At 44.5% G+C, this 26,599-nt stretch overlaps 2 long non-coding RNA genes across 2 annotated transcripts in view; one reads left to right on the top strand and one right to left on the bottom strand.

Annotated features, from left to right (window-relative positions):
* The first annotated feature begins 6,371 nt into the window (after positions 1-6,371).
* Positions 6,372-26,599, top strand: part of LOC132686884 (uncharacterized) — a 42,238-nt gene continuing 22,010 nt past the window's right edge. The window contains exons 1-2 of the long non-coding RNA XR_009613896.2: positions 6,372-6,521; positions 7,590-7,679. This is a non-coding gene — a long non-coding RNA (uncharacterized LOC132686884). The remainder of the gene's footprint in view (positions 6,522-7,589; positions 7,680-26,599) is intronic.
* LOC132686882 (uncharacterized) lies at positions 7,713-18,044 on the bottom strand. The gene is made up of 2 exons (XR_013553220.2): positions 16,785-18,044; positions 7,713-8,318 (listed from the first exon to the last, which is right to left on the bottom strand). It is a non-coding gene; the product is annotated as an uncharacterized LOC132686882 (long non-coding RNA).

Genomic DNA, 26,599 nt, shown 5'->3' with positions numbered 1-26,599 from the left:
GTGTGGAGAGAAAATGGTATCATCGATGGGAAGTGCTTTGAAGACATTCAAGCTCTGTGTTAGGAGCTGGGGATAATCATTTATACATGAGGAAACTGAAGTCAAGAGTCCGTGAGCGGCCCAAGTCCACAGAGTAGTTTTATAGCGGGACGTGACTTGAGTCCGGCATCTTGGGCTCTTCCTGTGAGGTGTGTGAATACGTGAACGTCCGTCATGCCTCTGTGCTGGCGCTCATGCGTGCACGGGGTGTAGATGGGGGCATGTGTACAGAAGGGATGTGACGCAATGGAACAGCATAGGACCGAAAACCGGAGTTCTGAGTCCAGTTTCGTCGAAAGTCCTATGGCCTCGGCCACACTCCCTAACTCCGTTTTCTAATCTGTAACACGAGGACATTGTGCTAAACGATTGTCGTGGTTCCTGCCGCTCTCATCATGTATGTATGTATATAGAGATATGCTTATCTGTAGAAATGGGCCGGTTTGGAAATTGGAGACAAGGCCTGCCAAGTCATTTATTGTATCAGAAACAGCCAGTTCTCGGACGCGTCCACCAAATCTTGTTTCCAAATTCGATGGTAGTATTTAACGTTGTCGTTTTAAATTCACTGTTTGGATAAAAGATTGGTGCCGTTTGAAAAAATCAAGTTCTTCAGCTTACGAGTGTTTGCCGTTAAAACTTTTTAATAAAGGTCACTTGTTAAAGTCTGAAATTCACCGATTCTGTACTTGGGCAGGTCCCAGCAACCTATTTGCAGACAGGCTGGGTTTTGTGTATGGGCCCTCACGTAGCTATATACAAGTTAGCTGCTGGCTTGATCATGATGAATATGAGCAGTCTACCCGGAGAACAGTCTGGAAAAGGAGGTTCTAGTTCTCAAAAACTGATGACATGAATCCATGAAGCTGTGTGCCATTTGCAATGTGAAGATAGTGTTTGCCGGCTATGATCTCGGACCTTTTGTGGCATATGAGGTGTAAAATGTTGTCAAAAAAAGAATCTGGTGTTTAAAAAGAATCAAACTATAGTGGCATTAAATGTTCACTTCTCTTCTACTCAGAGTCCTGGATGCCTCTCTATCCAATGTATCCTGTTGAGAGGGGAAAACAGTTCAGGGTCTGGGATGTGGGTTCTGCACACTAGAGCAACCCCTTGGCTGGGGGTTTTCTCCCGGTCCCCTAGGGAGCTCCCGGGATGGGGCCTGCCTTATTCCGCTGTGGGGCTGGCCTCCAAGTTCAGATGCTCGGCCGGGGCCAGGTGCACGTGGGGGCTGAGTCACAGAGCTCCCTCCACCCCCTCACTGTTCGGCCTCCCTGAGGGTCAGCCGCCGGGCTGGGGTCACACGTGTGAGTGTGGAGAGGCGTGGTCTTGATGTGGTATTTTCGTTGGCACGGTGCCTCTCCGCGGCCCGGTGTCGGAGGCTTGCACAGGGCAGAGACGCTCTCAGTCCGGCCTGGGCTGGACACACAACCCCTTGTCACAACCGTGCTGGTGTGAGCTGCAACCAGGTGCACTCAGGTAAGAAAGCAAAACGAGATCAGAGCCTAAGAAAAGGTCTCCGAGAGTACCCCTCCCCGGCAAGGACAGTCTCGTCCCGTCCCGACCCCTGAGGAGCAGCGAGGCACTTGCCAAGATGTTGGTACCACATCCGTGCACACATCCGCGTGCTCTTCCCCCCTCCCGCGAGAGAGGGCAGCTGGCCGCTCAGAGCAAACACACGCGGCCCTGCTCTGACTCCGGGTCTCCTACCCGGCAGTGTGGGCCTGGCACCCCCACCTCCCAGGCTCCCCGCCGTTCTTCCCGAATCACACACCAGACCTTCCTGGGCCCCCTTTGGGCCACTCCAGGCAGAAGCCATAAGTTCTTGAGAAGGTCTAAGCCATAAGCCATAAGGGTTTTCTAGAAATGATGCCTTCAATAGAAGGACAGTGGAGGTGTTGCCTGACCCTGAGCACCGCCCCACCCCTCCCCGAGAGAAGAGAGCATCCAGAACTGGTTCCAACCCCCTCACTCCTAACTTTGGGAAGAAATGGTCCAAATGTATGATCTTACTGTATTTGTCTCTAAAACCATTAAACTCTCAAAATTGTTCCTAGTGTTACTCTTATTCTTTTTCCCTCTTGATCCTGCGTTTTCATCTCAGAACATGAACACTCTGTCCACCATGGCACCCTCGTCCAGATGCCCCTGGACACTGGAAGGCCATAGAAATGGAGCAAGGCAACACCATTTATGGCAATAGGAGATTGGGCCGTCCTTGCACCTGCATGGAGAACAGTGTCTCTGTGGCTGACGCTTCCACTTGCTCTTCCAGGTGAAGGCTTAGTTTCTAGAAAACTCTTATATAGAGCACTTGGAGTGTAAATGCTTTGGCCTGTCAGCAGCTGGTGTGTTCCCAGCACCCATGGGAGCCTCTCGTTCTTCTATATCTTCATCTAGAACAGAGTCTGGGATGTAGTGGGTACTCAAGCAATATTAATTGGATGGATGGATGGATGGATGGAAGGAAGGAAAGGGAAGGAAGGATGGATGGAAGGTTGGAAGGACAGATGGATGGATGGATGGATGGCTAAATGGGTGGATGGATGGATAAATGGGTGGGTGGATGGTTGGATGAATGGATGGATGGATGGACGGGTGGGCAGATGGACGGATGGATGACCTTTGGGAGAAGAAGGCAGAACAGAAAACACCTGGGCAGAAGTCTGCTGAGATTTCCAACACCCTTAACAAAAGGACCCGAGGTCTGCATTTGCAAATGCCCAGTTGGGATTAAGTCCCCAATTCACGGTGCAGTAGAAGCACCAGGCCCAACACTGGGTCAAACCCATGCCCTTGGTTCAATACGTACATAGCCTTGACCTCCCAACCACTTACCAGCCTTGGCTTCTGGCCTCCTGAAGCCTTTCTCTCCAAGACTGCTCAAGCACTTGGATCCCTGCTGAACATTCATAAAGCAATCACTGAACAAACCCTTATTGGGCACTTGCTCTGTCCCTGCTTTGGCACTGCTGGCTGCTGATGAATTAAACACACTCCGGGCTTCAAGAACTCGGTTGGTTAAGCTGGCAAGATTGGCTGGCAAACGGAAACCCATTACAAACAGACAGTCCCCCTCAATGCAGGGTGAAGGCCCCCACCAACCCCAACACATACCCGCTTTCCTCTGTTAGGCCCTTAGCCAGGCCTCACATGCAGAAGAATCTTAGGCCCTGGGGTTGGGAGGGCAAGGAGAGGGGGAGTGAGGGCGAGGGAACGAGTGCAGGTCAGCTGCAGGTCAATGCATCTCTGCTCTGGAAGTTCTCTCTCCATGGAGCCCCCAGGCAGGCCCCCGGCCCTGGGGCCCTCTGCTGGGACAGAGGAGAGGCCCCAGGCTGAGCGTGCCCCGTGCCTTCCCCAAACCACCCCCCCCCCCCCAACCAGATCTCCCAGCCACTGCTTGGGAGCCTCCCCCTGCGTTTGCCAAGAGTTCAAGAAGGATGTAGAAGGCAGAAGGGCTTAGAGGATGAGGCATAGCTGTCCCCCAGGGCCACCAGGCTTCTCCAGCAGGGGAGGTGACCCGGAGGCCACCCTAAGAAGCTGCTTCGGTGCTCAGTGTCTACCTGCACGCTGGGTAAACACTGTGCTGTTGGGTTTTCATTCCCAAATCATCGAGGTGCCCTCCATCAGCCCATCCTTTGTGCCTCCTTCCCTCCCCGGAGGTCTTGGCTCCAGAGGTGTGCGTATACCTTGCGTGTGCTCAGAAGAAAAACTCAAAGTAAAGGCCACAGAAATCCACGAAGCAGCAGGGCCCCCGAGAGGAAGGCCTTTCGCTCTTTAACTGGACTTTTGAAAAGCTGGTAATAGAAAATAAAAATGGCCTTTAATCTCACTCCGGAGAGAATCGCTGTCATTATTTTATAAACACACACAGACACCAACCCTTTCGGAATCTGCTTTCTTCCCCCCTTAACAATCCTACCATGCACATTTACTCCCGGTCAGTTCATGTGCTCCTGCAATTGGCTTTTAAAAGCTGCAGAATATTCCATTGGGTAGACAGACCATCATTTCGGTACAATTCCCTGCTGTTAGACCTTAAAATTGTTTCTACTTTTTAGCTAGAATAAATTACACTATAACAAACATGTTGAACAGAAATCTCTTCTCCACTCTCTGACAAGTCCCTTAGGATAAACTCCTAGAAGAGAAATAGCTGTACCAAGAGGGATAAAACAGCATAAAGCATTTTATACACTGAGAGCGGCGTGTTTTGAATTGTCCACCCTGAGCAATGCTTGGAAGCTGTGATGGGCGATGGTCCCATCACAGTCACCTCTTCCTCTCTGAAAACTTCCACTTCCCTGATTCTGCTATGTGTTCACTCCACAGGTATGTGCCAAGGTTCCAAAGTGGTTCCAAGTTCTCTGTATACATGTACAGAATGTGTGTGTCTGTCCCCAAACAACAGGCTTGTGGAGGTGTAGGGCAGGCAAAATGTTACCTCTGTCCAACTAGGGTCATGGCTGAGCCTGGGAATTTAATTGACATAAGACGGATAAACGGGGTAAAAGCATATACACTTCAGTATAAGTTTGACATGACACTGAGCTTTCGTACAGAAATGAAAACCCAAAGGAGTGGCAAAATCAAAATGCTTTTTTGTTTTAAATAGTTTATTTATTGAGAGAGAGAGAGAGACAGAGCGAGACAGAGAGAAACAGACAGAATCCCAAGCAGACTCCGCACTGTCAGTGCAGAGCCCGGACTCACGGACCACGAGATCATGACCTGAGCCGAAATCAAGAGTCAGACGCTCAACCGTCAGCCACGCAGGCGCCCCTCGAAATGCTTTTCTGCTAGATTGAACCAAGAGAGGCAGTTGTGGAAACAAATACATGGAGAGACTGAGGAAGAGGAGTTATTTTTCTCAGGTCTGCTTGCTGGTTCCTCTCAGCCTCCACTCCCCCTGCCCTCACTTGATGATGAGAGTTCTTTTCTCTGGGTTCTGGAAGGGCATCTTTCACATGGGAGACTCACCTCCTGTTTTCAGGAAGAAAAGGAGAGATGAGAGCACGCTTCTTGCATTTGCTGTTTTTCAAGCACAGAATTATCAAGCTCAAAATAGTCCTTACAGTCTGGTGGCATGTTGGGGGCGGGGCAGCTCTTCCCAGGGCAGAAAGAAGCCCTTCCTGCGGCCCCTGGTGTCTAAGCACGGGGCCGGCACAAAATAAGTGTTACGATACAGAGGGTTTGGGTAATCACTCTCAGAAAGGGAGTTTTAGGTACATGAAAAATATGCTTGTTCTGGGAAAGCTTCCCTGAGGATTCTGACATGCGTCTCAACTCCCGGCCAAGGAGTCGGGAAGCCTGGGTGCTGATTGGAGAATTGCATCTGGCCCTTGACTTTGAGGGAGATGCCGAGGGTAGGAGCCGCATCTGTCTGCCCAGGGCCCCTGGGCTTGTGCGGAGGTTGAACAAACCCACCGTGCGAAGGATGTCAGATTCTGCAAAGTGCTCAGCGGATAGGAGGTAGCAGACCGACACATGTTGGTCCCTCCACAGACCACATGCTGCCGGACGCCGTGGGCCACTTCTCTCATTCAGCGCTTGTCCGTTCATTGCAAACGTCCGTGGCCCCCATCTGTCAGAGGTAGACAGGGCTGTATGGTCCCCTCTCCCTAAACCTCACTCCCAGGGGTATGGTTAAGGAAGACACCGCAGGTGGGTCGCTGCCACATGTCTGTGGTTGTGAGTCAAGGAGCCCACAGGGGCACCGCCGACCTTGCCCTTGGGCACCCTGAGGACACCCTAGCAGGAAAGGCTCACGTAGGCCAGTCCTGGTGGCCGGGGTGGCCAGTCCTTCATCCGGCAGAGGGCACGTGTGATTGCGTGCAGTGCTAGACCCAGAGCCTCGCTCGGGAGGGGACATGCTGGGTCCCACACCCTCACCCAAGCGAGGAGGGTGGAGCGCGTAGTTTTCGGGGCCGCCACGGGTCTTCAGTACCTCCTAGTTTACCAAAAAATATATAGTTTCTAAGACGTTAATTCACGAGCCTCCTGGTTCGATTTTGGTAATGAGATTGAACGCGCTTATGGAAGGGACGCCTGGAGGGTGATTCCCGGTCAGAGTCCTTCACAGGCTGAGCAGGCCCCGCCGCAGGCTCCAGACGGTCACTCCGAAGCCACCACCTACCGACTCGTGACGCGAACGTTAGCGTGCACACACACACACGCACACACGCATGCACGCACGCACACACGCACGCGCACACACGCAAGCACACGCATGCCCCCGGGCGCACGCGCACACGCACAGACACGCGCACGCACGCGCACACCACCGCCGCGCTGACTGAGCCGAGAGGACGTCCGTCCGTCCACGTAACGCCGCAGGCCTCGCTCTGCAGCTGCCGCGGGGCAGCGTCCCCGGACCACGCGGCACACGCTGTCCGGGGCGTAAGGCGGAGCAGCTGGGGGTCGCCGTCCCTCCCACCCCGCGGCCACCACGTCCCCCTCCCCCTCGCACCAGAGCTGAGCAGGTAATAGCCTCTGCCTGATACGGTTCCTCTGAGCAGTAGAGACCTAGCTCTAGCCCACGCCGGGTGCGCGCACAGGCCCGTGGGGACCGGCAGGGACCCCCGGGAGCGCGCATCCCTCGTGGGGGCGGCTGCACGGCCCTGTCCCCTCCCGGCCGCCGGTGGGCGGCGCCGGGCGTCCCGGCGTCCACCCCGGGCACGAGGCGGCGCAGAGCCGGGCTAACGGGCCGAGAGGTGTTGGCCCAGTGCTCCCGGGGGCCCCTCACAGCCGGGATCCGCCCTCCCCCAGGGGCGCCCCCCTCAACGCGGCACCCCTTCCTCTGCACACAAGTGTCTGGGGAGCCAGGGATGAAGGCTATTCATCTTTCACCAAGGCCCCCTTCTCCCAACCCACCAGCAGCGCGTGACTTCGGGTAGGAACACCTGGGCAAGCCGCCCTCTCCCGTCTGCGCGCGGCTGTGTTCCTCTACCGGGACAACTGACGGAGAACCTTCCAGCTCGGGGTCCCCGGGGGTTGGGAAGCCCCTCCCTGTCCCACCACCCAGGCAAGTCCTAAGTCACTCAGGCACAAACCAGACAAGGGACTTGCTCCAGGAGCTGCAGCTTCCTGAGCCGGCTCAGGCTGCACCCCCAGACACACACACACACACACACACACACACACACACACACACACACACACGGCTCGTTATTTAAGCCTGGTCAGCCCCCTCCATATCCCGCGTGACCCAGTTGATGTGTCGGGGACCCGCATCCTCTTTCCATATGTGCGCACATCCTATTGCTTCTGTTTCTCTGGAGGGCCCTGCCTGACACGGCCTACCTTCCGCTGTGACTGCGGGTCTCCTCCTCCTCTAATAAGAGCCCCCTTGGGGAGCACGCAGCAAGAAAAAAAGAAAATCCCTCATTAGGACCGTCCCCAAGAGCGGTGAGTGCATGGAACCTAATTAGCGCACCTGAATTATTCCTTCCTGGTTGCAAAGGAAGGAATCTCTAAGGTCCTTATTAAAACCTACGAAACATCTAAAGAATGGTAAATCGAGAATTCTTGGGTCTGTTTTGCATTGACAGGAGCGTAAGTAGGTCCTGAGGGCATCTGAACCCCAAGCAGGTCAGCTCAGCACGACTTCAGCCAACGTATCCCCTCCAAGGGAAGACGCAGTGAGTACAAACTCCTGTTTATAGACCGCTGCATACTATACTAAGTGCTTTCATATTTATTACTGCCTTTGATCTTCAGCACCACCTCCACTGAGGTAAGGATTAGCTCACACCTTTGGACAAGGACGAGTCAGAAAGTGAGGGGAAAGGCGTTTGAAAAACACAGGAAGGCCTTGGCTGTTAGTTCACGCGTGCGTTCACCATGCAGATATTTACTGCTCACCACAATGTGTCAGCTCTGCTAGAAGTTGGGGAGACAGCAGTGAATGGGGCAGACGTGGTCCAAACCCGTGCAAACATTTCTTCAGTGCTTGCCCTGGCAAGGCACCATTGCCGAAGTCCAAGGGCATGTCGAGCCCAGTTTAATGGAAGGCTCTCCGATTGTGAAAGGCACCCTCCTGTGAGCTCCCTTGCCACCTCAAACTCACACCCTTCAGCCTCTTTTCTCATGTCTCTCCCCTCTCGCCTGAGAGCTCCCCGAGGGAAGGATCATTCTCCACCCAGCCAGCAAGGCACCTGGCCCTCAGTTCTTAGGACAGATTTGTCCAGCGCTGACCTACCATGAGCCAAACACAATGTCAGAGGCTGCGGGTACAAAGAGAGACGAAACCTAGGTCGCGTTCTCCAGAGACGTAAAGTCTGGTGGGGAGACAGATAAATAAGTGGCAGTTATTTCGATGTGATTAGTTTTCAGAGGAATGATAGATGATCCAACAGCACGGGGAAGAAAATGCTTGGCAAGGTCAGGAAGAATGAGCAGAAAGGAGCACGTCAACAACTTACTGTCAAATGGTTCAGGATTTAAAAAAAAAAAAAGTTTTTCTGACTCGTACTTGCAACTTTTCTGGGATTTTTCAGTTTTTTGGGTTTTTTTAATCTCAGTAGAAATAACACTTAAGAAAGAATGCAGGTTTGCTCGGCCTGCGGTAACAGAACACCACAGCCTGGGGGGCGGAAACCACAGAGATGGATTTTCTCTCAGTGCGGGGGTGGGGGCTGGAGGTCTAATCAGGGTCCTGCTGGGCTGGTTTCCTTGGGGACCTCTTTCCTTGGCCTGCAGATGGCCAAACTGTATGTCCAAACTTCCTCTTCTTCTTTTTTTTAAATTTTTTTTTTTTCAACGTTTTTTATTTATTTTTGGGACAGAGAGAGACAGAGCATGAACGGGGGAGGGGCAGAGAGAGAGGGAGACACAGAATCGGAAACAGGCTCCAGGCTCCGAGCCATCAGCCCAGAGCCCGACGCGGGGCTCGAACTCACGGACCGCGAGATCGTGACCTGGCTGAAGTCGGACGCTTAACCGACTGTGCCACCCAGGCGCCCCGAAACTTCCTCTTCTTCTAAGGACACTAGTCAGATTGGATTAGGGCCCACCCTACTAACCTCATTCAACTCAATTGCCTCTGTAAATGCCCTCTGTCCACATACAGTTACATTCTGAGCTATTAGGGTTTTTAGGAGTTCACACATTAACTTGCAGGGAGACAGAATTCAGTCTGTTACAGTTAATTTCTTCACTTTCCCACATCCTCTCTTTCGAGAGTTACATATGTGCTATTTTCTGGGAAATGCCACTGGAGAGTCTCTCGAAGGTCTGTCTTGTCTTCAGCACCCAGGAGACGGGTACTCGGTAACTGAAAAAGCCCCCTTTATCACATATTACTGTTTTGTATGCTCGCTGTGTCCTCACTGCTGGACAGTAAGTCCTGAGAGGATACAACAGTGTCTGGTTCCCCCAGGATCTAGCACAACACCTTGCATAAGATAGATATCCAATATATTTACAGTGTGTGAATGAGTTCATTAGTCACATGACAAGGACTCTGAAGTCTTTAAGAAAACTGAGAAAGCAGAGAGCTAGAAAATACTTAATCTTTCGTATTAATTAGAAACGCGTACGCTACACATAGGACGTAGAAACCCAGAGTGAAGTCCCAGAGTACAGTTTCGTGTGTACTTGAGATGTACCGAGTCAGTGTTCCCTGAAACCTCATAAGAATTCAGAAATAGTCCGGTATTCAGGGTATGAAAAAGCTACCTTGGATCCCAGGGTGGTGTTGCTTACTAGGGCACAATTTTCTTTCTAATTCTTGTTTTTCCTTCACACTCACGATCGTAAGTGGATGTGCGTCTGCATGAACATCAGCCTTGATATCTGGTTTCTGGAGTAGATTCTTAAAAGAGAGGAAACCTATCTGCTTTCCGAGCATCTTCCAAACCTTAGCACGTTGCTCTGCACAGGTGCATGAGGATCCTGAAATCGCTCAGAAATTAAAGTATTCTGTGGGTGATGCTTATTACTTTTATGGGTTTTGCTTAATAATTACCCAGTCAGACTTCCTCCCTCTCTGTTATGCTAGAAGCACTGGTTTCTCATTCCTAAGAAGTAAAATGCCCACAGGAGAAAGAGAACAATCAGAGTGTTTGATCCTTTTTTTTTTTTTAAAGAATAAAAGAAAGAAAAAGGAATTCCAATTCACTCAGAGTGGGTCATGCTTCTTCACTTAGCTACAGGGAAATCCCAACTCATGCAAAAATAATTCTGTCTTCACTATTCCATAATCCAAGGGTGTCTACAGTAATTTCGCCACTCCTTTTATGAAAGGAGATCAGTGTATGTGTCTTGATAATACATTCTTCTCGGTCTTACCATAGTGTCGCGTTAGTAACTGCATTCGATTGTGGCATGACCCGGCTCAGGCCCCTGCTGTGCTCTTACAGACCATTATTAATGCGGACTCCTTCCAGGGCTGTAATTTGGGATTCAATTTGCCATAAAATTGTCCTAAGTGTCACCTTAGTAATCGGAGATCATGTGACCCATGAAACACATTGAACGGAGAGATGGCATCTCTTAGAAATTAATGTTAAATTGTCCCCAGTCGTAAAAAGGCACTAGCCATTACATCCCAAGTAAATTTCGCTGTGCTTTAGAGATAGCGGGGGGTTAAGAGGAAGGAGGATGCTCTACCCACACTCCTGAACTGGGCCTCTGAGGCCTCAGAGTGGACCTGCCTCAGCAAATATCCCAAGGCATAGCACACAGGTCCATCCAGTAACCCCTCTGGTTGATTTTGATGATTTTGATGGTACTTTTGATGGTATTTGCACACATTTCTCCTCTTTTTAACCAAAAGTCCTTATGTGGTCTAGCAAAGGAGTTTTAATCTAATTCCAGATAGAAAAGGCAGTTTAGATGTTAAGTCTGGCCAAACAGAAGGCAGTTGGGCTAATCACTAGGGAATTGCAAGTCAAACCACAATGAGATACCACTTCTCACCCATTGGGACAGTTACTATTAACAAGCAAAACAAAATCAAGCAGAAAATAGCAAGTTCGTCAAGGATGTGGCACCTGCCATGGAAAACAGTATGGCAGCTCCTCAAAACCTTAAATGTAGGATTACCGTGTGATCCAGTAATTCTACTCCTGGGTGTGTGTGCGCAAAAGAATTGGAGGCAGAAACCTGACCGGATATTTGAACGGCAGTGTTCATAACAACATTATTCACAAGAGCCCAAACATGGCAACAGCCCAAATCTCCAGTGATGGGTGAATGGATAAACAAAATGCAGCATATGTGGTACACACACTGGAATATTATTCAGCCTTAAAAAGGAATGAAATGCTGACACTTGCTACAGCGTGGAGGAAACCTAAGGACATTACAAGGTAAATACGCGACACACAGGGGTGCTGGGTGGCTCAGTCGGTTAAGCTTCTGACTCTTGATTTCGGAGCAGGCCATGGGATCAAGCCCTGTATCGGGCTCTACGCCGAGCGTGGAGCCTGCTTGGGATTCTGTCTCTCCCTGCCTCTCTGCCCCTCCCCTGCTTGCACACACTGTCTCTCTCTCAAAATAAATAAATAAGCATTTAAAAAAATAAATAAGCCACGCACAAAAGAACAAATCCTGGATGATTCTGCTCATATGAAGTACCTAGAGTAATCAGATTCATGGACACAGAGTAAAACGGTGGTTTCCGGGGCCTGAAAGGAGACAGGAATGGAGGGTTGTTGTTTAATGGGCAGAGAGTTTCAGATTTATCAATAAGATGCAAGAGTCCTGGAGATGGGTCGCACAGCAACGTTGAATGTATGCAGTGCCATGGAACTGCGCATTTAAAAATGGTTAAAAGGGGGGCGCCTGGGTGGCTCGTTGGTTGAGCGGCCGACTTCGGCTCAGGTCACGATCTCGCGGTCCGTGAGTTCGAGCCCCGCATCAGGCTCTGTGCCGACAGCTCGGAGCCTGGAGCCTGTTTCTGATTCTGTGTCTCCCTCTCTCTGCCCCTCCCCCGTTCATGCTCTGTCACTCTCTGTCTCAAAAATAAATAAATGTTAAAAAAAAAAAAAAATGGTTAAAAGGCTATGGGGTGCCTGAGTGGCTCAGTCAGTTGAGCATCCGACTTCGGCTCAGGTCAGAATCTCATGGTTTGTGAGTTCAAGCCCCGCATCAGGCTCTGTGCTGACAGCTCAGAGCCTGGAGCCTGCTTCAGATTCTGTGTCTCCTTCTCTCTGCCCCTCCCCCACTTGTGCGCTCGCTCTCTCTCTCTCTCTCTCTCTCTCTGTCTCTCAAAAATAAATAAATGTAAAAAATATTTTTTTGTAAATTTAAAATATGGTTAAAATGCTTAACTGTATGTTTTATCACAATTTCTTTTTTGGACATAACCCAAAATGTGTGCAATCTGGGAATGTGCTAGAAAAATCTAGGCATCGGGGCGGCTCTCTTGTAACTGCTGTAGGTAAGACAGGTCAAGCCCCGGACACCCCGGGATATGTAGGCAGAGCCATGGAAACGGAGAAAAGGGAGGTGTCTGCCTCTGTCCCTGCAGGTGGGCGCAGCTCACTGTCAGCCCCCCGGCTCTGCCTGCAGGGGCGGCCAGCACCACACCTTTGACTAGCACGCCTGCTCTTCCGGAATTTTCAGACAAATCCACTACTTTGCAGCCTTATTTTACAGCGTGTATTTTTTGTTCCTTCTTTCCTGGTGACTCTCTTGATTCTGAATTTGGGCGGGCAGAGTGAGGTGGCCTGAACAGGGGCCCTTCAATACATTGCATATACCCTTCTATAGCCTCACATATGTCTTCCCCCATCTCTCACCCCCAGTTACAAGGCACATGCTCCAACATTCCTTTATGTTCTGTAGCAGAGATCAGAGTCCATATAAACTGACGGTAATAGGACGTACGGGCCGCTACACACAAGGCACTCTTTGATGATTCTACTATAAAAAAAATTCCCGTGATTTATCTGGTCACCTGGAGGGACCGGACACGGTATGATCATGATGCTCTTAATAAACGCGAGAGTACTTTTAGAAGCAAAATCTTCCTGACATAAGATTAATATTCTTTATCACATTATTGAAGGCATGCTATATTTGGGCATTATCTGTCTCCATTATGCCTACCTCAAAACAGGCTATGAGAAACCAAAAAGATGAATGGCACTTTTGACAGCTTCTTGGGACTATGGGGCAAAAATTAGAGTCCAGGGCTCGGTAACAAGGGCCTGATAATCCCTTCTACTTAGGTTTTAGACAACAAAGGGTTATACCCTAGGAGGGAGGCTGAATTGGGGTAGACTGAAACAGCTTCACATCATCTCAGTTCTTGAAATTGCACTAAGGTAATCCAAGATTGCTAGTTTGCCTAGCCAAAGTAACATTTTCCCACATATTATTTCTGTAACTTTATATACAATGAGGATATGCAGTGTTATATACTTAAGTAAAAAGAAGACAATCAGGCATACAAAGATAAAAACAACACAAAGAAAAACCAAAAGAAACTACAGATACTTCAAACAGTTACATAGAGGCCCAGATAATGGCATGATACAGATTTTCAAATAGGTAAGCTTAATATATTCAATAAGAAGAAAGACAAAATTGAGAATTTGTTGTAGAACCTGGCTATTAGAAAAACAAACCTTTAAAAAAACAAAGTACGTGAAATTTAGAACTATTAAAAAATAAACCTTTATGAGTAAAAAACAAAATAGTTGAAATTTAGAACTAAGTGGTTAGGTCTAACGGCAAATTAGACTCGGCTGAAAACAGAGTTAATAAACTGGATGAAAATTCAGAAGAAAATATCCAGTATGAAGTGAGAGTCAAAAAAAAGGACAATAGAAGAGAGGGTGGGAGACAAGGGGGCACAGAGAAAGGTCTAACACATATGGAATTGGAGTCTCTGAAGAGGCAATGAATGGGTCAGAAGCAATATTCAAATAGATATTTGCTGAGAATTTTCCATAACAGTGAATGACCTCAAGCCACCAGTGGTTCAAGGAGAGCTACAAAGTCCAATCAGGATAAATGGAAGGAAATCCCAAATTGGACACATCAGAGTAAACCTGCGGAAGGAGGAGAAGAAAACAAGCTACATGGAGAAGTAAAGCCAATTATCGTCATAGGAGCAGTAATAGAACAATATGTGACTTCTCCACAGAAACTGTAGCAGTCGAAGGCAATAGAAAGAAATCCTCAAAGTGCTGAAAGATCGCATCTGCCCATCTAGAATTCCAGTGAAAATATACTTCAAATTTGAAGGGGGAACTGAAGCCATTTTCAGACAAATGACAGCTGAGAGAATTCAGCAACAGATCCTCCATTAAGAAAAGACCAAGTGGCATTCTTTAGGCAGAAGGAAAGTGACCTCAGACAGAAGTTCAGAAATGCAGAGAGAGACAAGCAACAAAAAGGTAAATGTGTCGGCAAATCTAAATGAACATCGATTCTGTAAAACAATCTCATGGGATTTAAACTGTATATGATACGATACAAATACACAGCAAAGCTAGCATGCAAATCAGGAGAGACAGAATGAAGTTAAGAAATGCTAAGAGGGGTGCCTGGGTGGCCGATTCTTGGTTAAGTGTCTGACTTTGGCTAAGGTCATGATCTCAGGGTTTGAGTTTGAGCCCTGCTTTGGGGCTCCATGCTGACAGGGAGGAGCCTGCTTGGGATTCTCTCTCTCTCTCTCTCTCTCTCTCTCTCTGTCTCTGTCTCTGTCTCTGTCTCTCTCTGTCTCTTCCCCTCCCTCTCTCCCTCTCTCCCTCTCTCCCTCTCTCCCTCTCTCCCTCTCTCCCTCCTTGCCCCACCCCCCACTCATGTGCATGCTCGTTCTCTCTCTCTCTCTCTCAAAATAAATTATAAAAAATACTAAGAGTTTTGCATTGTCTAGGAGGAGTGTGAAAGTACATGAAATGTTAGATTTTGATGTCAAAGATGCATGTTGAAATTTTGCAGTCACCACTAAAAACAGTACGAGAGTGTCATCTCCAGCTGATAGAATAAAAAATGTAAAAAGACTAAAAGAAGACATGAAAGGATTATAGATCAGTTGATATAAATGGTAAGCAATAACAAAAAAGGTAAATTTAAACCCAAATGAGTAATCAAAATATTAAATAAACTGCTTCAATTAAAAAAACAAAGTTTGTAAGCCTAGATATTTTAATGTTTATTTATTTCTGAGACAGAGAGAGACACAGCATGAGCAGGGAAGGGGCAGAGAGAGAGAGGGAGACACAGAATGTGAAGCAGGCTCCAGGCTCTGAGCTGCCAGCACAGAGCCCGACGCGGGGCTAGAACTCACGAACTGTGAGATCATGACCTGAGCCGAAGTCGGACGCTTAACCAGCCTAGATATTTTAAAAACAATAAACCATGCATGCTAAAAGAGACCTATCTAAATGATAAAAATACAAAAAGTTTGAGATTAAAAAGCTGGAAAAAGTTGACCTTCATTAGGTAAAGTTATCAAAGTGGTTGTATAAATTTTACTCCCTTGTATGGGTGTTTTAGTCCCTTCACATCCTGCCAACACTTGTACTATCAGATTTTTTTAAATGTTTATTTATATTTGAGAGAGAGAGACAGAGCACGAGCAAGGGAGGGACAGAGTGAGAGGGAGACACAGAATCTGAAGCAGGCTCCAGGCTCTGAGCTGCCAGCACAGAGCCTGATGCCAGCTTGAACCCACGAACTGTGAGATCTTGACCTGAGCCGAAATCAAGACTTGGACACTCAACTGACTGAGCCACCCGGGCATCCCTGTACTGTCAGATTTCTAGAAACCTATCCAGTCTGACAAGTGTGTTGTGGTTTAAATTTCCATGTCTAGGGGCTCCTGGGTAGCTCAGTCGGTTCAGTGTCCGACTCTTGATCTCAGCGCAGGTCATGATCTCCCGGTTCGTGAGATCAAGCCCCACATTGGGCACTGTGCTGGGTGTGGAGCCTGCTTGGGATTCTCTCTCTCTCTCTCTCTCTCTCTCTCTCTCTCTCTCTCTCTCCCCCTCCCTCCCTCCCTCCCTCCCCCTCCCTCCCTCTCCCTCCCTCTCCCTCCCTCTCCCTCTCCCTCCCTCTCCCTCCCTCTCCCTCTCTCTCTGCCCCTCCTCCTCTCTCGTTCTCTCTCAAAATAAATAGATTTTAAAAACCATTAAATTTACATGTCTAATTAGTAATATAGTTCAGCACAAGATGATGTGCTTTCACTGGCCATTTAGATTTCCTTCTTGCCTCTTTTTGTGTAGGTTTTCTGCCATTTGAGTTACTTGCCTTTCTTCATTAATATGTATAAATGAGTTTGTTAAACCTTCTGGTCACTAGTCTTTTGTAATTTTGTGGCTATTTACGCTTTTGAAGTACGCTTTTTCACAAGTTCTTCTGTAAGAGATGTATATACTGGTCACTGATTCAAAGTACAGAAAACAGCCATAGCACAGGGCCAAGCTCCTGGGCTTGTGTCTAAGTCAGTGATTTAACTGAAAGTGCGTTGGATTGTACTGCTGTTCTGTCCGCTCAGTTACTTCTGGATGATGGGGTACCTAAGACTGTTGTGTTCCTTGGATTTGAGCACACGGGCACATTACCACGTTTGGTTTGCTGTAAAATGAGTTAGGATTAACTCTAAGAAGTTAGAAGCAATGTTGTGGAGGATACTAAGCAAGTAAATAAGGCATTCTGCAAATAGACGGTCAGTGGTTCTGGAAGGAAAACTAATCATACAAATACGTAAATACATATAAACATAAGTTATAGAATGTATTTGTATATGTACGTGTACACGCACACTGCAATATATACATACGTACGTAGCCAGTAAGGGCAGATCATTTTCCCTTTCATGATGAAATGTATCCAGTATAACCAACTTCAGTCTGTCTCCAGATGACTGGCCGGTCTGTCTAGGAAATGGTGGTTTTTGGGGTCTCTGGACATCCCGCAGTGGCAGCAGCCACGTCACCCTTAATAAGAGGCATTCTGTCTTATTCAGTCCATAAATGGTCTCCATTCCTGTCTACACAGTCACTCTATACATAAGTTTATTGATCACACGCCAGGGTGGCTGGGAAGAGACGCTGAGATGCCGAATAGGTCATTTTGTCCACCCGCGTACCGAGAACCACCTTTGTGGTAGATGTGTTTTATAGAGCTATCGAGCATAAGAGAGATACCTTCGTGTTCCCAGATTTAAGAGGTATATCCACGTCTCTTCCCTGTAACTCCTTGTTACCAATCTTCTTATTTAATATTTCTTACGAAGCACCTGATTACACGGCCTGGCCACTAGCCACTTCCATATGCATTAATGACTACAGCTCTGGACCCCAAGCTGTGTTTTCAGCCAGATAAGATGGAAAACTGGATGCACTTCTTGAAGTTCTGCCCATTGGGAGGATTTACTTTCATCGTCTTTCGGGAACACTCTTAATGCTGTCATACTGCACCAGTCTACCTCTGGCTAAGGCCAGCCCATCATGAAGAACAGTCTATACACCAGGCGCGTTTTTTCCTTCCTCTGCCCACTGATCATAAAGAATCCCTGTGAGGCCAAAAGTGTGACTTAATGGAGGCAGTAGTGCATCAAGAGTCTGTGTCATGAAAACCTGAGCCACCTGCTCATGGAACTTCCTTGTGCTTTCATGACTTACTTGTTCCTGATGCCTATTGTGGACCACTTCTGCTTGGTGATGGATTGAATCTTCATGTACCACATCTGATGTCTTGATGAATTAGATAATGCCCAGTGCATGTTGGGCAAGCCAGGTGCCGATTATCAAAAGAAAAATTCTCTGAAGAGGAAGCATCTTTGCTCCTAAACTCGAGAGATCTTCACTGTGATCTTCCTCTTGGTGAATGGCGGAGGGTCTGTGCAGTATCTCTGTTTTCCATAAAGACTTCAAATACCCAGGTGAAGAGAATCCCCAAAATTCTCTACACTGTTATAACTTAGAAACTTCGCTTTTGTTGTGAGGTCCTAAATTTGGGGGAGGGCTTATCTCCTGTTTCTGGCACGTATGGACTTACTAAGTCAGTGACAGTACTTTGCATTTACTGTTCACCAACTTAACTTGGCGTGACATCATCATCATGGACCATTGTGATGCTCCAAGGGATGTCAGAATAATCAAGATCAGCAAAGGCTAGATTTTGGCAGGAGAATGGCACAGCCCAGAAGCAAAATGGTGAAGGCCTTTCAACACTAGCACCTCTCACCATTCTCCCTGGGTCTGAAGAGCACAGCCACCACAGAGTTTTTCTAAGGCTGTTGATACTTCTGTCACAACTGCATCTTTCAGTGATTAATAAAGGGGGTGTCCTCTCAAGGGTATTCTGGAGATTGGGTGGTCATGGGAATGTGGTAGCACATGATAAATCATTCCAATATTTTTATCTCCTTAACTCTTTGGATTCTTTCTGCATTATACCAGGGAGGTTCTGACGTCCCAACCTCATTGAATGAGGCAGTTGAACCTAGGTTTCAGTCAACCGAGCAGGCAGATTGTTAGAGTCACTCTCAGCTCTCAGGTTAAAACATTAAATCCATGATCTCTGCTTTCTATACCCATATCGATAACTGCAGCCTAATCCAGGATTATGTTTTGTTTTCCTTGCCCTAATATCTTTAGACTCAATTCCTACACTTATTCCTCAGGATATGTAAGCTATCTCTTCCTGAGGCCCTCCCCATATGGTGTTTTGAGAGCTGATTCTAGTTATGGGTCTGGAGATAATGAAGGGTACTTAGGTTTTTTTCTCGATGAAAGAAAAAATCATTGTTCCTTCCCCTTCGATTCTTAAATCTTTTCTTTTCCTTGCCTTGCTACACTGATTAGGACCTCCCATACAATGCTGCGAAAAGTCTTGATACCAAAAGCAAACTTTCTATTTTTTAACTGAAATATATTTGACATATAACATGTGTAAGTTTAAGGTATCAGGGTGTTGATTTGATACATTTATATATTGTATATATTATATATTTATATATTGTAACATTGCCATTGTAGCATTTAGCTCCTTTATCACATCACATAATTATCACTTCTTTTCTGTGATAGGAATTATTAAGATCTAGTCTCTTAGCAAGTTTGATGATGATAATTTCTGCATTCATTATACTGTGTATTATTACATCTTCGGGACTTATTTTCTATCAAAAAAGGCACACTGTAAACATCCACCATTAACTATGATGTTTGTTACATGTAGGCATTTATAGGTATCCTTCACCCTTTAAAAACTTTACATCTGGGGCAACTGGCTGGCTCAGTCAGAAGAGTGTGCAACTCTTGATCTCAGGGTCATGGGTTTGAGCCCCACGTTGGATGTAGAGATTACTTAAACAAATTTAAAAACTTTAACAAAACAGCTTCCTCCAGTTCTTAGTTTGCCGTGTTTTTTTTTTTTTTATCATGAAAAGGTGTTGAATTTTATCAAATGCTTCTGCACATCTCAGATGTTCACATGGTAATATCTTTCTAATGTAGTGAATTAGTGGATATAGTATAGTTTTATATGTTGCTAACATTGGCTTAGCAACATACTATGCGTTGCTAACTTCTGTTTGCTATTATTTCTTTAGAATTCTTACACCTATATTATTGAGTGAAATTGGTTTGCACTTTTCCATTCTGTCAGATTTTGGTATTAAGGTAAAATGAATAAATTAGTTGGGAAATATTTCTTACTATTCTGTTCCCTGGGAAAAAAACTGTAAAGAATTGAATTATTTTCTTCCTTAACGGTTTTGGTAGACTATACTAATGAAACCAAATGAGCCTGTCATTTTCTTTGTGGAAAGAGTATTAAAGAGTATAAATTCTTCATCGTTTTCATTAATGGTTTTATGGTGTTTCAGATTTTTTAAAAATTTTCTTGAGTCATCTTTGATGATAAATTATATAGTTATTAAGGAATTTGTTCATTTTACCTGTCTTTTCAAAAATTTGGCATGAAGTTGTTAATATGCTCTTATCATCTTTAATGCCAAGGCATCTGGAGTGATGTTCCCTTCCATTCCTGATTCTAGACATACGTACCCTCTTTTTCTCTCCATTAATTTTACCAGAGGTTTTATTGGTCTTCAGAAAACTCACTTTAGTTTTGTGGTTTTTGTTGTTGATGCACTCTACTTTGAGCTTGCTTTATATTTCGAGTTCTGCTCTGATGTTTATCATTTCCTTTCTTGTATTTTTTTGGGGGGGGCATATTTGCTGAACTTTTTCTAGTCTCTTGAGATAGGGTCTTAGCTTATTTATTTTTAGCCTAATCTTGTATTTGTACAATACAAGGACCGTAGAACGTTTTTAGCATATGTATTTATAACTATCTATATGTAAGTTAGTATTCCTACAATTTTTTTGTTATCAGTTAGAATATGCTCATATTTCCGTTGTGATTTCTTCTCTGATTCATGAGTTGATATCGCATTATGATTGTTGATATTTCTTTTTTTAAAAAAAAATATTTATTTATTTTGAGAGAGAAAGAAAGAGAGAATGAGCAGGGCAAGGGCAGAGAAAGAGGGAGAGAGAGAATCCCAAGCAGGCTCTGTGCTGTCAGTGCAGGCCCCAATATGGGGCTTGATCTTATGAACCATGAGATCATGACCTGAGCCAAAATCAAGAGTTGGATGCTTAACTGACTGAGCCACCCAGGCACCCCTGATTTGTTGCTACTTCTGTTTGTTTTAATAATTCTGTTCATTTCTGCTTTTTATATACTAATACTATACTACTACATGCCCACAAATTTTAGAATTGTATCTTCCTGGTAGACTGAACTATTTACCATGATTAATATCTCTATTTCTAGTAATAATTATTGTCTTAAAATGTATATGTTATGTTGTTATTATATTATTAGTAGCCACACCAGATTGCTTTTGGTTAGTATTTGCATATTATACTTTTACTTTAAACATTCTGTATCCTTACGTTTTAGATGTATCTTATTAACAGCACATAGGTGGGCTTTTAAACTCCAGTCTGATACTGTTTTACTGGAAATACCTGCTCTGTTTATATTTACTTTTCTTAATAAAATACATTTAGTGTGATTAGTAATATATTTTGATTTAAATCTGATACCTTATTTTGTGCTTAAAAGTTCCCTACCTCTTATTTTTTTTAAGTTTTGCTCCCTCCCCTTCTCACCCCTTCCCCCCCCCCACCCTATTTTTTTTAATGAGAGGAGATCTCTGAGTATTCTTAAAATCATTCCCTTTTGGGGTACCTGGGTGGCTCACTTGGTTGAGCGTCCAGCTTCTGCTCAGGTCATGATCTAATGATTCACGAGTTCAAGCCCTGCATCGGGCTTACTGCTGTCAGCACAGAGCCCGCTTCAGATCCTCTGTCGTCTTCTCTCTGCCCCTCCCCTGCTCATGCTCTCTCTCAAAAAATAAATGAAACATTAAAAATAAAAATAAAATCATTCCTTTTTTTCTTTAAGAGTTTGTAAGTTATACACTCTGACTCTCTTTTGGTACTTATCCTAGAAATTAAAACATGCATAATGAGCCTATCAAAGTCTCAAGTTAATCAAAATATTTCCCTCAATTTGGACGATAAAAAGACATTAGAACGTCTCAAATTTATTTACTTCTTTATGTACTGTTATCATACTCTAGAGCTTATGTCTTATTTTTAACCCTAGTGATGTTATTATTGCTGTTTTGTAAAAATAAACTTCACATGTACTTGTCCAAGTATTCACTGTTTTCTTTCATTTCCATTTCTTCTTGCAACTCTGACCTTCCATTTGCGATTACTTTCCTTCTGCATCATCTCCTTTAGCATTTTTTTCAGCCCTCTTGGTTTTTGTTTTTAAATGTCTTCATTCCACATTCATAATTGATGGATCCCTTTGCAGGATATAATATTCTAGGGTAACAGTTACCTTGTTTCATCAACTGAAAACACCATTCCATTGTTTCTGACTTCTATTTTTTTTAATATAATTTATTGTCAAATTGGCTTCCATACAACACCCAGTGCTCATCCCAACAAGTGCCCTCCTCAGTTCCCATCACCCACTTTCCCCTCTCCCCCCACCCACCCATCAACCCTCAGTTTGTTCTCTGTATTTAAGAGTCTCTTATGGTTTGCCTCCCTCCCTCTCTGTTTGTAACTTTTTTTTTTACCCTTCCCTTCCCCCATGGTCTACTGTTAAGTTTCTCAAGATTTACATATGAGTGAAAACATACGGTATCTGTCTTTCTCTGACTGACTTACTTTACTTACCATGACACCCTCCAGTTCCATCCACATTGCTGCAAATGGCGTGATTTCATTCTTTCTCATTGTCAAGTAGTATTCCATTGTATACGTAAACCACAACTTCTTTATCCACTCATCGGTTGATGGACATTTAGGCTCTTTCCATAATTTGGCTATTGTTGAAAGTGCTGCCGTAAACATTGGGGTACAAGTGCCCCTATGCATCAGCACTCCTGTATCCCTTGGGTAAATTCCTAGCAGTGCTGTTGCTGGGTCATAGGGTAGATCTGTGTTTAATTTTTTGAGGAACCTCCACACTTTTCCAGAGCGGCTGCACCAGTTTGCATTCCCACCAACAGTACAAGAGGGTTCCCGTTTCTCCACATCCTTGCCAGCATCTGTAGTTTCCTGATTTGTTCATTTTAGCTACTCTAACAGGTGTGACGTGGAATCTCAGTATGGCTTTGTTTTGTATTTCCCTGATGATGAGTGACATTGAGCATCGTTTAATGTGTCTCTTGGCCATCAGGATGTCTTCTTTGGAAGAATGTCTATTCATGTCTTCTACCCATTTCTTCACTGGATTATTTGTTTTTTGGGTGTGGAGTTTGGTGAGTTCTTTATAGATTTTGGATACTAGCCCTTTATCTGATACATCATTTGCAAATATCTTTTCCCATTCCGTCGGTTACCTTTTAGTTTGGTTTGTTTCCTTTGCAGTGCAGAAGCTTTTAATCTTGACGAGGTCCCAGTAGTTCATTTTTGCTTTTAATCCCCTTGCCTTTGGAGATGTGTAGAGTAAGAAATTACTGCGGCTGAGGTCAAAGAGGTTGTTGCCTATTTTCTCCTCTAGGGTTTTGATGGTTTCCTGTCTCACATTCAGGTCTTTCATCCGTTTTGAGTTTATCTTTGTGTATGGTGTAAGAAAGTGGTCTAGTTTCAGTCTTCCGCATGTTGCTATCTAGTTCTCCCAGCACCATTTGCTAAAGAGACTGTCTTTTTTCCATTGGATGTTCTTTCCTGCTTTGTCAAAGATTAGTTGGTCATACATTTCTGGGTTCTCTATTCCATTGGTTTATGTGTCTGTTTTTGTACCAATTCCATACTGTCTTTATGATTACAACTTTGTAGTAGAGGCTTAAGTCAGGGATTGTGATGCCTCCTGCTTTGGTTTTCTTCTTCAATATTGCTTTGGCTATTCGGGGTCTTTTCTGGTTCCATACAAATTTTAGGATTGTTTGTTCAAGTTTGAGAAGAATGCCTGTGCAATTTTGATTGGAATTGCATTGAATGTGTAGATTGCTTTGGGTGGTATTGACATTTTAACAATATTTATTCTTCCAGTCTATGAGCATGGAATGTTTTTCCATTTCTTTGTGTCTTCAATCTCCTTCATAAGTTTTCTATAGTTTTCAGCATACGCATCTTTTACATCTTCAGTTAGGTTTATTCCTAGGTATTTTATGGTTCTTGGTGCAATTGTATATGGGATCATTTCTTTATTTCTCTTTCTGTTGCTTCATGATTAGTGTATAAAAATGCGACAGATTTCTGTACATTGATTTTGTACCCTGAAACTTTGCTGAATTCATCTGTCAGTTCTAGCAGTCTTTTGGTGGATTCTGTTGGGTTTTCCATGTAGAGTAACATGTGTCTGCGAAAAGTGAAAGTTTGAATTCATCTTTGCCAATTTTGATGCCTTTGATTTCACTTTGTTGTCTGATTGCTGATGCTAGGACTTCCGACACTATGTTAAACAATAGTGGTGAGAGTGGACATCCCTGTCGTATTCCTGATTCTCAGGGGGAACTGCATATTTTTCCTGTTCTTCACAAAACAAGCTCTCAGTTTTTCCCCATTGAGGATGATATTAACTGTGGGATTTTAATATATAGCTTTTATGATGTTTAACTATGTTTCTTCTATTCCGACTTTCTTGAGGGTTTTTATTAAGAAAGGATGCTGTACTTTGTCAAATGCTTTTTCTTCATCTATTGACAGAATCATATGGTTATTATCCTTTCTTTTATGAATATGATGTATCACGTTGATTTGCAAATATTGAACCAGCCCTGCAGCCCAGGAATAAATCCCACTTGATCATGATGAATAATTCTTTCTATATGCTCTTGAATTTGATTTGCTAGTATCTTGTTGAAAATTTTTGCATCATTGTTCATCAGGGATATTGGCCTATAGTGCTCTTTTTTTGTTGGGTCTCTGCCTTCTTTGGGAATCAAAGTAATACTGGCTTCATAGAATGAGTCTGGAAGTTTTCCTTCCATTTCTATGTTTTAGAACAGCTTGAGAAGGATAGGTATTAACTCTGCTTTACATGTCTGGTAAAATTTCCCAGAGAAGCAGTCTGGTCCAGGACTCTTTAGTTGTTGGAGATTTTTGATAACTGATTCAATTTCTTCACTAGTTTTGGGTCTGTTCAAATTTTCTATTTCTTTCCGTTTGAGTTTTGGTAGTGTGTGGGTATTTAGGAATTTGTCCAATTCTTCCAGGTTGTCCAGTTTGTTGGCATATAATTTTTCTTAGTATTCCATGATAAATGCTTGTATTTCTGAAGGATTGGTTGTAATAAGTCCATTTTCATTCATGATTTTATCTATTTGGGTCCTCTTTCTTTTCTTTTTGAGAAGCCTGGCTAGAGGTTTATCAATTTTGTTTATTTTTTTCAAAAAACCAACTCTTAGTTTCATTGATCTGTTCTGACTTTTTTTTGTTTTTTGGATTCTATATTGTTTATTTCTGCTCTGATTTTTATTATTTCTCTTCTTCTGCTGGGTTTGGGGTGTCTTTGCTATTCTGCTCCTGTTTCCTTTAGGTGTGCTGTTAGATTTTGTATTTCGGATTTTTCTTGTTTCTTGAGATAGGCCTGGATTGCAATGTATTTTCCTCCCAGGACTGCCTTCGCTGCATCCCAAAGGGGTTGGATTGTTGTGTTTTCATTTTCATTTGTTTTGATGTATTTTTTTATTTCTTCTTTAATTGCCTGGTTGACCCATTCGTTCTTTAGTAGGATGTTCTTTAACCTCCATGGATTTGGAGGTTTTCTAAACTTTTTCCTGTGGTTGATTTCATGTTTCATAACATTGTGATATGAAAGTGTGCATAGTATGATCTCAGTTCTTTTATATTTATTGAGGGCTGTTGTGTGACCCAGTATATGATCTATCTTGGAGAATGTTCCATGTGCACTCCAGAAGAAAGTATATTCTGCTGCTTTAGGATGCAAAGTTCTAAATATATCTGTTAAGTCCATCTGGTCCAGTGTATCATTCACAGCTATTGTTTCTTTACTGGTTTTCTGTCTAGATGATCTGTCCATTGATGTAAGTGGAGTATTAAGGTCCCCTGTAGTTACCACATTCTTACCAATAAGATTGCTTACATTTGTGATTGTTTTATATATTTGGGTGCTTCCAAATTCAGTGCATAGACATTTATAATTGTTAGCTCTTCCTGGTGGATAGACCCCATAATTATTATATAATGCCCTTCTCCATCCCTTGTTACAACCTTTCATTTAAAGTCTAGTTTGTCTGATACAAGTATGGCTACTCCAGCTTTCTTTTGACTTCCAGTAGCATGATAGATAGTTCTCCGTCCCCTCACTTTCAATCTGAAGGTGTCTTCAGGTCTAAAATTGGTCTCTTGTAGACAGCAAATAGATGGGTCTTGTTTTTTAATCTATTCTGATGCCCTGTGTCTTTTGATTGGAGCATTTAGTCCATTTACATTCAGTGTATTATTGAAATATATGGGTTTAGAGTCATTGTGTTATCTGTAGGTTTCATGCTTGTAGTGATATTTCTGGTACTTTATGGCCCTTGCAACATTTCACTCATAGAGTAGGATCTCTTGTAGGGCTGGTTTAATGGTGACGAATTCCTTCAGTTTTTGTTTGTTTGGGAAAACCTTTATCTCTCCCTCTATTCTAAATTACAGGCTTGCTGGATAAAGGATTCTTGGCTGCATATTTTTCCTGTTCTTCACATTGAAGATTTCCTGCCACTCCTTTTTGGCCTGCCAAGTTTCAGTAGATAGGTCTGCTACTACCCTTATGTGTGGACCCTTGTAGGATAAGGCCCATTTGTCCCTAGCTGCTTTCAGAATTCTCTCTTTATCCTTGTATTTTGCCAGTTTCACTATGATGAGATGTGCAAAAGATCAGTTCAAGTTACGTCTGAAGGGAGTTCTCTGCCTCTTGGATTTCAATGTCTGTTTCCTTCCCCAGATTGGGGAAGTTCTCAGCTATGATTTGTTCAAGTACACCTTCAGCCCCTTTCTCTCTTCTTCTGGAATTCCTGTGATACGGATATTGTTCTGTTTGATTGAATCACTTAGTTCTCTAATTCTCCCCGTGTGATCCAGGATTTTTTTCTCTCTTTTTTTCA

Source organism: Panthera onca, chromosome F1, assembly GCF_046562875.1.
Source record: "Panthera onca isolate mPanOnc1 chromosome F1, mPanOnc1 haplotype 2, whole genome shotgun sequence".
In the NCBI taxonomy this organism is placed as follows: Eukaryota; Metazoa; Chordata; class Mammalia; order Carnivora; family Felidae; genus Panthera; species Panthera onca.
Note: the sequence above shows the minus strand (reverse complement) of the source record. Positions and strands in the feature narration are given on the sequence as shown.